At 54.2% G+C, this 15,956-nt stretch overlaps 1 protein-coding gene and 1 long non-coding RNA gene across 2 annotated transcripts in view; one reads left to right on the top strand and one right to left on the bottom strand.

Annotated features, from left to right (window-relative positions):
* The window catches only part of NOS1 (nitric oxide synthase 1), a 143,737-nt gene extending 137,872 nt beyond the window's left edge, over positions 1 to 5,865 (bottom strand). Inside the window, exon 1 of the mRNA XM_039505122.1 lies at positions 5,744 to 5,865. The gene's annotated coding sequence lies outside the window, so the exon portion shown is untranslated. The remainder of the gene's footprint in view (positions 1 to 5,743) is intronic.
* A 2,604-nt stretch (positions 5,866 to 8,469) lies between these two features.
* Positions 8,470 to 10,752, top strand: LOC120386166. The gene is made up of 3 exons (XR_005589563.1): positions 8,470 to 8,734; positions 8,973 to 9,121; positions 9,879 to 10,752. It is a non-coding gene; the product is annotated as an uncharacterized LOC120386166 (long non-coding RNA).
* Positions 10,753 to 15,956: the final 5,204 nt, after the last annotated feature.

Below are 15,956 nucleotides of genomic sequence, written 5' to 3'. Positions count from 1 at the left end.
AGTGTGGAGGAGACTCATGTTTAAGAGCCAGCAGGGCTCCCACACATCAACCTGGTAGTCAGGTCCCCCCAGAGTGGCAGACCTAGAAGGGTGGGTGTGGAGCAGAGAGAGCTCTCAAAGCATGGAGCTGCTCAGATGCCTTGGAGGCTGCTGGCCCAAGTTCAGCAAGAGCCAGCGGCTGAGAGAGCTTCCCACACGGCCAGCCTTTCTTTCATTGTGTTCCTTTCTGTAAGTGGGTGTAATGCCAGGTGTGACTTTCCTTTTGGGAACGCTGCCCCTGCAATCAGTATTCAGTCAGCCGCACTCAACAGGTGCCTGGCAGGTTTAAGCAAAGGAGACCCCTGGAGCTTTACCGAACAATCCACACGCTCTTATCTGGCCAGAGTTATTGTCTCAGGCTGTGGAAAAAAAGGAACCGAACAATTTATTTGCACGGAGACTAAAGGGATGTATGCTACGGGCCAGACCAGGCCGCTCTGGACTCAGGGCAGACCCCCTGCTGAAGTCAGGGGACACTGCCCGAATAAGGCGCATAGGACCCAGCCCTGCTGAAAGTTTGCAAAGCAATTGAATTTGTTTCCCTTTATGACTGGGGGTGAGGGCAGGGAACCCTGGGTCCACAGCACCTACAGTCGGACTGGCCCATCTCCCCCCTCCCAGCGACACCAGCCCCCCAGGGAAATGTACAGTGCACAAGCAGCAGAGCGTGTCCAGGCCCATCCTGCGCCTCGAGGCAGCGTCGCCAGCAGAACAGCGACCAGGGCCGGCTCCAGACCCCAGCGCGCCAAGCGCGCGCTTGGGGCGGCATTTTGCCGGTAGGGCGGCAGGCAGCTCCAGCGGACCTTCTGCAGTCATGCCTGTGGGAGGTCCACCGGAGCCGCGGACCAGCGGACCTCCTGCAGGCATGACTGCGGAGGGTTCGCTGGTCCCGCGGCTCGGGTGGACCTCCCGCAGGCATGACTACGGAAGGTCTGCCGGAGCCGCCTGCCGCCCTCCCAGCGCACCCTCCGCAGGCGCGTCTGCAACAGGTCCCCCGGAGCCGCGGGACCGGCAGCGCACCCCCTGCGGCGTGCCGCCCTGCTTGGGGCAGCCAAATTCGTAGAGCCGCCCCTGACCGGGACAGATGGGATCCCAGCTGGGATCCCAGACAAACACACCACAGGACGTAGCACAGAGCAGGCCCAGCAGTTCTTAGGCAGGGCCTCATCTTTTCTCCTGGTATCTGACTTCATCCCATGGGTTCTGAACACCCAGCCAGCATCGTACATCAAACAACTGCGCTCGTCCACATTACCAGGCCAGATGCCGACGCCTTTACTCACCGCCCAACAGCCCGTTGCTCCAAGAACAGATCCGGGCCAGTGGGTGGGACCCCTGCTGTTAGAACCTGGCCCTTGGTTATGAGCAGCGTTGGCTGAAGTACACTCGTGGGCTCCAGTCAAGCACTCCCAACAGCTGGGATCTGAACCTGGCCGCTCAGGAATTGCTAAATCGGGTTTCCCATGTCTCCTGGGACAGGACGGGACATCAGCAGACGCTGCACTTGCTCTTTGCTAGTAGACTCAGGTGGGCAAATCCCGCATGATCACTTTCCTGGAACTGCTGGTGTGGGGGGATGGCTACACGGCGAGTGATGGTAGCAAAGGCAGGCCTATCCACGCTAGCTAGCACAGAGAATGGTGTAGTGACGGCAGCACAGGTTAGCAGCCAGCGTACAAACCCTCCAGAGAACCTGGGCCTATTCTCTGGTTGCTAGCTGCTAGCCAGGCCTGCTCTTCTGTTACCCACGCTGGCTAGATGAATGCTAGCACAGGGACGCCTGCCTTCTGTATAACAATCGCACCTTCACGTGCGCTGTAGGTGTGCCATAAACCCTCTCTTCTTCATGTACCTATCGGGTTAGGCCACTACCGGGGCCAGATATCAGGCTGTGAAGATCCGATCCAAATTGCAGATCCAACATGCCTACGGTTTAGAATCGAAACTTCCCCTGTTTGGAGTTCCAGGAGCCAGGGCCGGCTCCAGCGTTTTTGCCACCCCAAGCGGCGGGGAAAAAAAAAAAAAGCCGCAATAGGCAGTACTTCGGCGGCAGCTCTACCCCGCCACTTCATTCTTCGGTGGCAGTTCGGCAGCAGGTCCTTCCCTCCGAGAGGGACTGAGGGCCCCACCGCCAAATTGCCATTGAAGAGCCAGACGTGCCACCCCTTTCCATTGGCCGCCCCAAGCACCTGCTTGCTGCGCTGGTGCCGGCCCTGCCGGGAGCGTGAAAAGCAGTCTGAAGCGACTTCCGAGTTTTGCAGAAACAAACAAACACACACAGTTGCTCCTGGGAAGGGAGCTTTCCTGAAGGCCACAGCCCCAGGAGCGGTACTGCCCTGGGATTTACATCCCTGAAAATAGCGATTGCAATTGGAACATGATACGCTGCTAACAGCCTGTTCCCCGCAGCAGTCACAATGGCACCAAAATAGTGGTGGCTACACACACTTTAGCCACCATCTGTACCATACATAAATACAAGCTCATACGCCAGCTGAGGGAACTTGAAGGGGCAGATTTTCAGGGCGGGGGTGGGGGTAGATGTCCATGCGTTCCTCCACAGAATTTCAAGGGAACCAATAAGCACATAGGCTGTTGTGCTGCTTTACATAAGTAACTGCCTAGGCCCTGGCTTTAAAAGGGAGGAATACATGAACGCAGGACCAGGAATGATGAGAACCAGGGTTCTCATCTAGGCCGCTTACTCGCCATGTGACCGTGCGCAAGTCACGTAATTGCTTTGTGCCTCAGTTTCCCCATGTGTAAAATGCTCATCAGGAGAAAAGGTTAAACCGTTTCCACCTATGTTGTTGACGCCACATACTCAACACCAAATGGCAAGATAAAGTCACCAACGCAGAGGTTCTTCAAAAAGGGCAAATTTACCAAATGGGAAAGCCCTGCTCAAGCAAAGACGATTGTGCTGGCTAGGCCATCTGAGGAGATTGGAAGACGGACGCACACCCAAAGACATGCTGAACAGGGAGCTATCAGAGGGAACAAGAACAACAGGATGTCCCAAGCTCCGCTATAAGGACACATGCAAGTGAGATATGAAGGAATTTGGAATTGATCCTGACTAACAAGTGGCACCTACATTTTGCAGAGAAAAGAGCCCATAGGAAGCAAGCTCCCAGCCAGGACACAGGCATTTGCAATAACTGCCAAAGATCATGCAACTCTTGGATTGGCCTATTCAGTTACACAAGACATTGCAAACCATTTATATCCTAGGCTGCGGTTCCCACCATCTCTCGCAGACAAAAGGATGCCAGCAAAATGAGGAGACCACCACCTACCTCAGAGGCAGGGGCGACTCCAGACCCCAGCACGCCAAGCGCGTGCTTAGGGCAGCATGCCGCGGGGGGCGCTCTGCCGGTCACCGGGAGGGCAGCAGGCAGCTCCGGTGGACCTCCCGCTGGTGTGCCTGCGGAGGGTCTGGTGGAGCCGCGGGACCAGCAGACCCTCCGCAGGCATGCCTGCGGGAGGTCCACCGGAACAGTGGGACCAGCGACCGGCAGAGCGCCTCCCATGGCATGCCGCCCTGCTTGGGGCGGCGAAATGTCTAGAGCCACCCCTGCTCACAGGGATGTGTCAAGACTCACTTAGTGTCTGTGAAGTGCTTTGGGATCCCTGGGTAAAAGGATGCCATAGAAACACTGGTTAATAAAGGCAGGTTTTTGTCGCAAATGGCGTGTCCATATTCTGCAGGCCCCTTGGAGAGGTTGGCCTTCGGAGTCTCAGGTAACACAGTTACCTAGCGGACGTGAGGCCAGCCTCCGTGCTGCACAACATAGTTACACCCTGACTGTTCCATCCATCCTGCCCCCTCCCACCATCTCCCTGACACGGTCCAGCAAAGTATCTCACAGCCCTGAGCAAGGAAAGATGTCTCATTGGCCAAGCCAGCCAGCAGAGCACCTGGCCCTGGGAATGGTTAGAGGCTGCAGGAGGTTCTCTCCCTGAATAAACACTAGCTTTCCCCCACCCAATTCACAACCTGAGAGTGAGCCGAGCTTCATTTCCCATGGCACCGACTGGGCTGGGGGCACAGACCCAGATTGCCGTTTGTGTGGTGAAAACAAGGCAGTGGGTGAAGTTCAGCGTCAAATGAAGCCCGAACACCAAAGCAGGAAGGGGAGCACTGAGTTTTCTGTTTAATTGTTTGAACTGGGGATGGGGAGACTCACCCAAACTTTACCAGTTGGAAAGCCTGACTCGCCCTCGGACACCATCCTGCCTGGGAGAATGAGAAAAAGGAAGAGATCCCAAGGGGAAAAATAAAGAGGCTAGGTCTACGTGGCATGTTCTTGCTCCAGCCTACCTTTCAGAGGGCTCCGCTTATCCTGATAGGAATGAAACCAGCGTTCAGCAGAAATTGAACAGAAAACACTATAGAAACCTATAGTCTTTAATACACAATGATCTCCTGTCTGCAGGCTTTTAGAACCATCCTACAAAATGCTGTAGTGGGAAGATTATTTGTATTGACATAGCATCTTGGAGCCTCATTGTGCTAGGAGCTGTACGAACACAGAACAAAAGCCAGTTCCCTGCCCCAAGGAGCTTACAATCTGAATTACCGCTGTGTTCTACAGAACTTTGTCTTTGAGATGGTAGCACAGTTCTCCCTTTAGAAGGGTTTCAAAGAACTCTGACCAGCTGTGTGAAGCCCGGACAGAGCTTGTTCATCCACAGCGTAAAAGCAGCCCTCAAAATACTGACAGTCTCTTACTCAGGGTCTCAAACCGATGGCAGGAAGAGTGTAGTTTGGGTTAAATTGCCTGCGGTCTCACCTAACCTCTGGAACTGCTGGCACCGTGGTTTAGGACCCAGGGATCTCTCTGGGGTGTGGGGGGAAGGAGGGGGAATGCCAGCCAGAAGACACACACCATCAGGCCTAACAACCCATTTGTGCAGCACCTCACACAATCTAGTTCCGGCCCACTCCTGCGGCTCCTAGGCACTACCGAAATACACGCTAAAATGTAAATAAATAATATGACCTTCAGATGCAAACTGGGAAGCAGGGTAGTTGCTATGGAGAGCAATCCTCCCCCCCAAACACACACACACACACACACACAGGATTTATAACACAGACAACAGCAAGCGCTGCAATTGCTGGCGAGCAGACAGCTTGGGTGCAAAAGACCCTTGGCAGAGCCAGCTGGGCTATTTTTGGAAATGAAACACGCAGGCAGTTTCCTGTCTGCCCAGAGAGAACAACCAACCCAGCACACAAACCTAGATGCTAGCAAAGCCCAAACTTAAAGGGAAATCGCTTAGTGAAGATCTCAGACTTTGTCACAATTTCCACCACTTGGCTGTCCTGCCTTTCTCCAAGGAGCACCGCGAGCAATGCCCTTGCCAAGGTATCACAGCTCCTAAAACAGGGGAGCCTCACTGGCACGGCACAGTCCAGGAGAGACCTCAGAGAGCACCGTGGATTCTCCTTCCTTCCCAGCACTTTGCGGGAGGTCGGGGAGAGACTGGAACTTCCCCAAACCAGCGCACTGGCCACACATCAAGGGACCACCTCAGTGTCCCAGCAGCCGCCGGGGGACTCGCTCCTAGGAACGGAATGAAGCCTTTCACCTGGGGAATTCAAGCCTGCCCTAGACTATCCAACCGGTGCCGAGCCGGGGAAGCCCCCCAGCTCCAGGTAATGGGAGTGTAAAATATTGGCAGAGAGGGTACTCACTCGGCTTGGCCTTCTGAAGCGGCACTCCAGTCCTCTCGCATTCCCTTTCAGTCTAACCCCAGCTCTAGCACTGCCTTTCCCATCTGGAGGCTAAGTGGTAATTAATCAGCAGGAGCCCTCACCAGCCTAGCTGCCTGTGTTACTCTGAATGAAGGAGGATTAATTGACACCACCTGGGAACAGCAACCTGCGCCTTCACCCTGCATTGCTGGCTCCGGAGGCTGCCCGGGGACGGGTGTGCCACCCACCCCCAACCCTAATTGTTCTTTTTTTGGCCTGGCTTTTGTTATGCATTCCCAGGAACCCCACTGGGTTAAGGAAAGGCTCTGGGTTTCTCCTGCTTCCCTGGGACCTGGCCACCATTACCTTTAGTTCGGAGGGTTTCCAGATCAGATCTGGACACATTTTGCAGAAATGTGCCTCTTCCGTTCCCTGCCTCAGACGCTGCTGGCCCTCCTACAGCTTGATCTTTCTCGTGCGTTTCCAGAAAGGCTTTCCCTTCGAGAGCAGATCCCAGCGAGCGATTCTGCAGTGCCTGGTGATGTGCTAAAGGCACCAGCACCCCCATTTAATGCACTGGGAGTTAGCCACACCCATGCCACCCACAGGGCCTGAACCCCAGTGACTCCCTAAGGGCACGTCTACACTGCGCACTAAGCCCTGGCTGTGATTCAGGTTTGAGCCCAAGCCCCTCTGGGGTCCACACACTGATCAGCCTGACTCAGGACCCAGGTCCTGGGGCCCCATTAGGTGGGTGGGTCGGAGTCCAAGTCCCGCTGTGGTGTTGCAAGCCCTGTCATTCTGCAGTGTGGCCGCAGCTCGGGCTGCAGAGCTGAGTCAGCAGGGCTCCATAGCCGTGCTGCATTATGTTACCAGAGCCGTGAGATCCAGCAACCGTGAACCCAGCTTTACAACACAGTGCGGATGCTCAAGAGCGGGGTTAGACACCTGAGTCCATGAGCCTGGGTCCCATTGACCTGGGCTTAGTGTGCTTAAGGCCCCCTATGCTGCCCCATGGGCAAGGGGCCTCCCTGGCCAGTAGAGAGCTGGGACGGTGCCTCTGTTACCCCTGTTCCTTAGCTCCCAGCGTTATGGTGGGACGGGGCCACGCCATGGGCAAAGTGCACTGCACTCCAGCTGTTCTCTGCTTCCCACTGGGGGGCCAAGGGGAACAGTGCATAAGCTAGAGCAGCCCAAAGACCACCCCAAAATGGGGTATGCACAAAGGTGGCTTCAATGAACCTTCACCTTCTCTGCTGCTCTGGCCCCAGGGGCTGAGAATCTGGGCTCCAGGCTGCAGTTTGGAGTTGGTACCAGTTTGGCTCCTAAAGAAAAACACTGATCGTTAAAAAGGATTGTTCCCAAGCCTCTTTCGGAGCAGTCAGCTCTAGATAGGGTAACGGCTGCCCGAGCCCGTACACAGGAAACCAGACAGCAAATAAATCACTTCTCTGCTGCCTGTAAATAATGGAACATGGCAACAGCAGGAATTCTCCTACATGTCCTGGCTAACCCAGCCCCTGGGGCCTGCCAGCATTAATGGGGGGGTACCTTACCCAGTCCTACACCACCATTGCTGGTGGAGAGAGGGTGATCACGCGCATCGAATTTCTCCATCAGCTGCCATTCCAGCCCGGCTCTCGACACATGGCGGAGAGCGAACGAGACAGGTAATTCTGCAAAGCGTGATACAAGGCAGTCACATTGCTAGCTGACAGGGCCCTTATCCCAGAGATCGCGGCAATGCAATGAAATGTCACAAGACAAAGGTCGCCCGCTGTGAGCTAAGTGTGAGGCAAGTCACCACGCTCATTTTCAGAGACATTGATTCCAGAGCGTGGTCTTTATTTAGTTGCTCTTAACGACGCATGAGGCCGGTTCCTCAGTGGATACTGCAGCACTACAGGGTAAGAGTTGCTGGGAGTGCCGACATTCCGACTGGTAAGGCGAAGAGATTCCACGGGCCACATTTTCAGTTCAAAGCTTCCCAGTTCCCCATTTCTGGGGCCAGATGGTGGGGAATCAGCCCCTGGCATTGGGTGAAAGCAGCCTCAGGGATTCTCTAACAACCTTTTTCATACTCGGACCCCCCATTTCATCCCCCCCTCCACTCTCTCCTATTTAACAATATGAGAAAGGAAATCACAACCCCCCCAGCCCAACACCTGTTTACAATCCTGAGGCTGCCTACAATCTCAAGGAGCAATTCGAGCAGCTGGGAATAGCTGGAGCAGAGGGATGCCCTGATCCGACCCCATTCTCCCCAGCCACATCCTCCTGGCTGGCCACATCTACTGGGATGCTGGCTCCTTCGTACAGCAGAGCAGCTTAGAATGGTAGTAGCAGAAGAGACGGTCAGGGCCTGCTACTTCATCCTACAGCTTGGTGAACACTGAAAAATAATTGTGTCTGTTTAAAAACCTCCAGTGAATAGTTACACGTTCCCTTCATCCCCTGTATGCCCACCTCACCCCACTAGTGGTCAGCCCATGAAAGTATTCTAAGAAACGGTTTAGCCGAATGGCAGGCTTATGGCAATGATATGTTTACTGCAAATATTTTGAATACTTAATCATGATGGCTCACGCCAGACAGCAGGGTGATGCTAAGCCAACCAGGGGAATGAAACGTGCCCTGGGCCTGATTTGCCGAATCAGAGCAGCTGAAAAGTCAGGATTTCATGCATGGAAATGATTGAGAAAATCATTTCAAACGATGAATAAAAATCAGCCCAAGACAGAAAATGGCAGATTTCATCAAACAAATGACATCTGAGGACTTCCTAGCCCAGATCTGCTGCACATATGACAGCTGCCACCTGGTCAATCTAGCTGCTTAAGATTTTGTATTTGCACCATCAACATAGTATCCAAAGTCGCTGGCTTATAGCCTGAAATAAGCAAGTCTGTCCCACTGCAATGTTTTAACGTGAATACGTTCTGCGTCAGTGCCAAGCTAACCAGCTATCTCCAGACGCCTGACCTAACCCAGGTATGTATCGTATCTGAACTGGCATGTCCATATTTATCCTCTGAAAGTCCTACCTCTGAGGGTAGTCGTCATCCCATAATTAGCTAATGAGCACTCAGGAATTTTCAGGATGGTGTTTCCTTGAGTGGGATCATTCAGCACAGGCACCATGCGTGGCTTCAGCCCAGAAAGTAGCAGAAGCGCTCCGAGCTTAGTCATTTCCCCTCCACCTTTCACTGGATAATTTATTCTGGCCTAGATCCTGTCAGCGGCAGTCATGTGAATTCTGGCCATCACGTGGGTCAGGAGAAGCAGAGAAGGCGACTCAGCTGACACGCTCTGACGTCTCTTGAGACCAGAGAGGACGAGACAGCCGGCTGCAGAACCCATCGCGTGACATCTTCCAAGGTCCTGACTCCCCGCCAATAACATACAAACGGATCCCAAGTGAGGCAGTGCTGCAGAGAGCTGCTGATCCAAGGGGAGCAGAGATTGTGAGGGGGTAAAACATGGGGAGTGTAAATAGAGGGGGAAGGAAGCGAGAGTGAACAATACACATGGCTACAGGGCTTGCTCCATATGTGCTGGGATCTCATGGGCCCCAAGTGTCTCAGAAGTATCTGCAGAGAGAGGCGGCTTGGGGTTGGTATGCAGCACTATTGAAATTCTCAGGCTTCTTATTGTGCCAATTAATCACCTGGGCCTCATCTTCTATTGAGATTGCAAGCGCTTCAGGGCGGGGAGTAGCTGGTAGGTTTAGCCCCAGCCCTGCAAGGTGCAGAGAGCCTTCAACTCCTGCTTATTTCAGTGGGAGCTGAGAGCAGGAAGGTGCTCGTCCCCTTGAGGGATTGGGTCCCTTGGGCCAGCAGCTTTGAAAAAAAAATCAGGCCTTAGGTCTGTAAAGCATGGTGCCAATTCCAGCCCCCTGCCAGGGATCTTTTCATGGTACATGCGCTAGTTGTTCACTCACTCAGTGCTCAAGGGGTATTGGCTGAAACAGCAGGTTTTAAATATCTAGCCACCCTGCAACAAATCCAAATACCAGCTGGGTCAACTGAGCCCTTTATCCTACAAAGGCAGATGCGCTGCGCTCCAAGCAGTTTATGGAGGAGGGGATCCTCTCAGAAGAGAGCTTAAGAAACAAATTCTTGTCTTCTCTTTGTAGGTACCAAGGCTCCCAGGGAACTTTGGACAAGAGCAAGGGAGGGACAATAGCACCCTTGGCATTATTATTATTTGCATTGCAGCAGTTCCCATGCAGGCCAGGGGCTCCCTTGTGCTAGGTGATGTACCCAGAACGGAAGAGAATCTCTGCCCCAAACAGAAACAGACAAATAAGTAGCTGTTGAGAAGCTGAACATTTTTTCCTCTCTCCACGCTGTCACATTGTCCATTGTCCATCCCACAGGAGGCTGCATCTCAGGGTTCTTAGCTCCATTGTTTGTGAAGCCTTTGGCATGAGACGTGCCAACAGGAAATGCAAACCACTTTCCCTTTGTTTATTTTTGTGATCTATTTGCAGAGAAGGAAGGATTCCCACGCAGCGATTGCTCTAGTGCAAGGGGGTGTGATGTTTTATTATTGCCATCGTGCGTATTTTAGCTGAGCGCTTGGTGTGCGTCACTCTTCTCTGGGGCACTGCAAGAAAGCGTGGAACCTATTTCAACGTCCTGCCCGGGCCTCAACTCAGAAAGTGAAGACGTCCTCAATATACAACCCTCTCCCAAAACCAGTGGCAAAAGGTCTGGCTCCAATTACTGGAGTCCACAGGGGGGAGGGGAAAATGGTTACACAAGAGCAATACAAAAATAGATATGGGAGAAACCGAATCCGCTGAGCAATGGGAGGTCATTTAATAGGAGATGCCTGTGACTGTGTGTACTACCACTGGAAAATACCCCAGCTCCAGCTCAGGTCACCTCTGTGGCTCTATTTATACTGATGTAATTAGCAATGCCATATTCAGGTAGCACAGCTCAAGGGAAAGCTCACACAGGGAGAGCCATTCTGTTTGGTCCCTGCATATGGACTTGTACAAACTGGATTTGAAAATAAAGTTGGTAATTAAAATCTGCACTCACAAGCTTCCTGCCGGGGAGTGACAGACACAATACCAGAGCCCAGGGGCACAGCTTGTCTATCAGGTTCCCTTCTGCATTAAATAGCTTGTTTAAGTCAGAAGCGGATCTGCACCAAACTCTGGATCTGAACTTCCCGGCGTTTGGATTCTGAACCCAGGTCTGACTTGCACAGTCAGCTCTGGCTAATCTAATCCATCCTGGCATTTACACTGGGCTCATCATAGCTGAACCAAGGTCTCCAAGCAACCCTATGCTTGGTGGGGTTAAAAAAAAAAATCAGCTAATTAGAGGAAGAAACTCAAGCTGTGAAAGTCAGAGCCAGCTCCAGTGGTGGATTCCCAACAGCTCCAAAGCTCAGAGCCTGGGGCAATTCAGGATTCCCTTTCCTTTAGTAGGGCACACGGCAGAGTTACAATAAAAGCTAAATCCAGAGAGAAATTAAAGCTCAGAGCCAGACTTACACCTACCAGTGCATTGAGCAAATCATCTTTTCTGCACCCTGCCCTTTGGCAGGTCCATCCCCATCATTTCTCTCTCTACTGCAGTGTCCCTTTCTTTTTTCCTTCCTCCTTTCCTGGGCTGTCTTCCCTTCCCCCATGCCAGGACAACCTCCTCCTGCAGCACATACTGTGGGAATAGCCTCATGGAGAGCCACAGTCATCTGGCCAGATAGCGACTTTGGGCAAAATGGATCTCCTCCTCTCAGAGCCATGGGATCCCATCTAGCCTGAACTTGCCCCTGCCAACACTGGGTGCCCATCGGGATACCCCAGTGGCAAAGAGCGCGTGGCCTGATCAGGAGGAGGTGGTGAGAGGAGGCGGGGTGGAGATGGGAATGGGGAAAGAGGAGAAAGGTGGTGGCACTGGAGGCTGGGAGTGGGAGAGGAGGAACGGGGAGACAGGAGCGGTGGGGTGGCGGAACGGAGGGGCTGGTAGGAATGGGGCAGGCAGAAGGATGGCAGAGGCGCTCAGGAGGGATGGGGTGAAGTGGACGAGGAAGAGGAAAAGCAGGGTGAGTGAGGCAGCAATAGCAGATTGGAATGGAGGACGGGGCTAGTGCAGAGGTGGGCAAACTATGGCCCACGGGCCACATCCGGCCTGCAGGACTGTCCTGCTGGGCCATTGAGCTCCCGGCCGGGGAGGCTAGCCCCCAGCCCCCCCACCCACGCAGCCTCAGCTCGCCGTGCTGCCAGCGCTCTGGGAGGCCGGGCTGCGAGCTCCTGATGGGCAGCGCAGCAGTGTGGCTGGCTCCGGCCAGGCGGCGTGGCTGTCAGTCCTGCTGCTCTGAACGGCATGGTAAGGGGTGATGGGCAGGAGGTCCTGGAGGGCTATCAGGGCACAGGGGGCAGTTGGATGGGGCAGAGGTTCTGGGGGGGGCATCAGGGGATGGGGAATGGGGGGTTGGATAGGCGTGGGACTCCTGGGGAGCCTGTCAGGGGGCGGGGATGTGGACAGGGAGCGGGGCAGTCAGGGGACAGGGAGCAGGGGGATTGGATAGGGGATGGGGTCCCAGGGTGGGTGGTTAGGGGTGGGATGTCCCAGGAAGGGAAGTCAGGGGACAGGGAGCACGGGGGTTGGATAGTGGTGTAAGTGTACCAGGCTGCATTCATTCCTAGGGTAACAATGGAGTTACCCTAGGACAAGTTTGGCCCAAGGTGTAGATAAGGGAAAGATGACAGGGAGCAGGGGGGTTGGATGGGTCGGGGATTCTGAGGGGGGCAGTCAGGGGGCAGGAAGTGGGAGGGGACAGATGAGGCGGGGGCCAGGCTGTTTGGGGAGGCACAGCCTTCCCTACCTGGCCCTCCATACAATTTTGCACGCTGATGTGGCCCTCAGGACAAAAAGTTCGCCCACCCCTGGGCTAGCGACTGGCAAAAGCAGCTTCTTCCCTTTTCCCGAGGCAGGTGGGGAGACTGGGCCCAAGGCCCAGAGGAGCCTGTGAAGGGGCAATATAAGGTGTGGGGGGGATGCACATTGTGGGGAGCCAGCCTGAGCGGCGTTCTCCATTGTCCAATAGCAGCCGCTATCTGCGCTTGATTGGCTGGATTCAGCATTAGCCGACGCGCCGGCCATGTCCCATGAAGCGGGACCAGCTCTGTTCCACTTCAGAGACACTCTGAGCAACAGTCCTGTTAGGCTGGTGGCCATTTCCATAGCCTGATCAGCCAGCAAGCTGCCTGCCCTCTGATCCGGGCTTGGGCTCTTCGCTGGCCCGCCGCTTCTCCCCCTGGCTTTGCTAATCCATCAGCTGAGCAGGTCCTGGCGCATGGGAATAGCACGTGCTCAGCTAGGGCAAGCACTGGGGTATCAAACATACTGTACAACCGCTCCGCCAATGAGTGAAAGAACACAACCCCTACCCCCTCAAGCGCTTGGCTTCACAATGGTGTTGCCCTGATACCAGATCCTCACAGTGAGGGGCCCTGGCTTCTGCCTGTGACGGGGGAGCTGGGGGAGAGAAGGAAATGCCTTAAACAACTGCCTGCACCTCTCCAATCCGTTCCTCCACGAAATAATGGGAATGGGCAAGGGAATCCCAGCTCCTTGCAAGGTAATACTGGGGGACACACTCAAGGGTGAGAAGCCAACAGCATCTCACTGTAGAAGCTAATGCTTCTGTATAAGGCTTGTCCTGGGTGTGAGAAGAGGTGAAGTGGGATGGCTAGAGCACAGGGCTGGGAGTCAAGAGACCCAGGTCCTAATCCCAGCTGGGATCCTGACACATTGTGTGACCTGGCAGCAGGTGAGAGGAGCACTTTTGTGAAGCACTTTGAGATGTGTGGCTGGGAGAAACTGTAATTAAACACAAAGAAGAGGAGTTCTCATGGCCTGGCCCAGCCACGGCACATGCTGGAAACACCCAGTGAGAGAGTCCAAGGGCAGTAAACGAAAGCTGGAGCAGGAGACTCTGATGGCTCCACTTACAGGCTATATAGAGGATCAATGTGAGAGAGATCAGGCTGGAAAGCAGCAAGTGGCGTAAGTGTACCAGGCTGCATTCATTCCTGGGGTAACAATGGAGTTACGCTAGGACAAGTTTGGCCCAAGGTGTAGATAAGGGAAAGATGACAAGAGCCTGCAATGCAGGACAAGGCTGGAACTCCACTGAGCGGTCCTGAGGGCGCCATAATCCAAGTCTGACAAGTTTCTGGGGGCTCAAGCCAATATGGAATTTCCTTCAGCACTCCAGCAGCGAGTTTATTTCCGATACAAGAGAAAGCACAGGAGATCTGGGAAAGGAAACAAGTTACAATGGCAAAACAATGCCGCCATTGTCGAACGCCGCTAGGGCAGCAACGCGGCAATTATCGTATCAAGGAAGACCGGCACTAACAGGATCCTCCAGAGTCAACCCAAGGCTAGTAAATACAATGCACACTGACGTTCCCATGCTAATAACATCCCGGCATTGTTTCAAAGAGAGCGAGTGCCCAGGGGCTTTGGATGATGCTGTGTCTCAAGTTGCAGACTTGAGTCCTTTATCTGGTGCAGCTACTTTTCTTCAACCAAGCATTTCACAAGTTTACAACCTTTGGAGACGGGTATGTTTTTACCCCCTGTCATCGACAGAGGAGGAAACTGGGGCAGGAGAAATTTAGGTCCTTGCCCACAGCCACAGAAGGACTTAGTGTCAGAAGGGAGATCAGAACTCCTGCTTTCCCACAACTAGCCTCCCGTGCTCCCTTATCACTTTATCAAGCAGATTCTCCACCCTCCCAGAAGACCCCAGTCCTCCAGGAACAGCTTTTAAAGAGTGCACTTGTATTTCCTCTTCAGTCTAACACCAGAGGGCCTGCAGTGGGGGGTGTTGGCGCAGCAGATAACCCAGATTCACCAGGTGGCACTGGTTCCATCGCAGAAATTAAAGAGCAAAATCCCTCTGACCTACCACTCCTACTGGGAATTCACACCCGGGCTCCGACCTGGGATCCGCAGTGAAGGTTTACATTGTGCTCTCAGTTACCCTGCTGCCAATTCTCCGTGTCAGCACTGCCAGCTCCAGAAGAGCCGAAGGGGCAGCAGAGCTAAGAGTAGAATTTGGCTCATTGTATGACACAGGATTAATGTCCCGGGGAGGGTGTTAATACAATGGTCTCCATCCCTGCGCTCACTCTTGCTGACTCAGATTTTTTAAGTCCAGGTCAACAAAGCACATAAGCAGACATGCTGAATGGTCTTAATGAAACCCAATGGACTTCGGCACACGCTCTAGTGCTCTGGGGGCTCAGTCATCTCCAAACATTCAGTTGCTTCTGACCCAGAAGGAAGGACAGTATAAACCAGGAGAATGAGGCTTGCAGGGTCCATCACGTCGGATCCCAGAGATAAGCACCCAGCCTTGGATAGTGTGGCGAGGTATGGGGGAGAAAAAATCACTGGTACCCGACAGGTGCTTTGCATCTCTAGAGTGGCACAAAGCAGACAGTGTTTTGCGTATGTAAAAAAAAAATCATAGGTTGCTCAAGTGCACGGACACTTATTCTGTTAGACACAAGCCAGGAAATCACTGAGTCCTCACCCAGCCCTGGCAACCTCTGAGTTTGCCCTCTCCATGTCCACCATCCAGCACACACTCCCCATGCCCTCTGTATCGCCCTTCCCTCCCTCCCCCTAGCTCCCTCCTCCCCGTTCACCCTCCTAACCCTGCCCTACACGTCCGCTCACCCAGCCTGCGCTGCCGCACGCGGTGCAGGGAGAACCAAAGGGAGGGATGTGGGAGGAAGAGGGTCTGAGCTGGGGAACCTTGATGGGAGGACGAGGGCCCTGCAGGCCGCCGCGGGGGAGTGGGAGCGGGAGCCCAGAGTCTCCACACCAAGGCTCTCCTAGCAGCCCAAGGCAGCAGCGCCATGCACAGCCCCTGGCTGAGCTGCTGCCTCAGCACAGACACAGCTACCCTGGAGCTGCTGGCTGGTGTACAGATGCCACAATGCAGAGCCACCGGGCTCCCCGCTATGCTCCTGCCCCCCTGCACAGCCACAGTTCCTCACACCCCATTGCCCTCCACCAAGCCTCAGAGTCCCTGGCCCCTCCCACCGCTGCCTCCTCAAAGTCCTACGCATGCTGCCTGCCCCCTCCCTGTGCCCTCTCATCCCCCAAGCAAGGGCCATGTCCTCCAGGCCTCAACAGCCTGCTAGGCAGGGAAGCAGTGCTGGGAAATAGCT

This window comes from Mauremys reevesii, linkage group 18 (genome assembly GCF_016161935.1).
Source record: "Mauremys reevesii isolate NIE-2019 linkage group 18, ASM1616193v1, whole genome shotgun sequence".
In the NCBI taxonomy this organism is placed as follows: Eukaryota; Metazoa; Chordata; order Testudines; family Geoemydidae; genus Mauremys; species Mauremys reevesii.
Note: the sequence above shows the minus strand (reverse complement) of the source record. Positions and strands in the feature narration are given on the sequence as shown.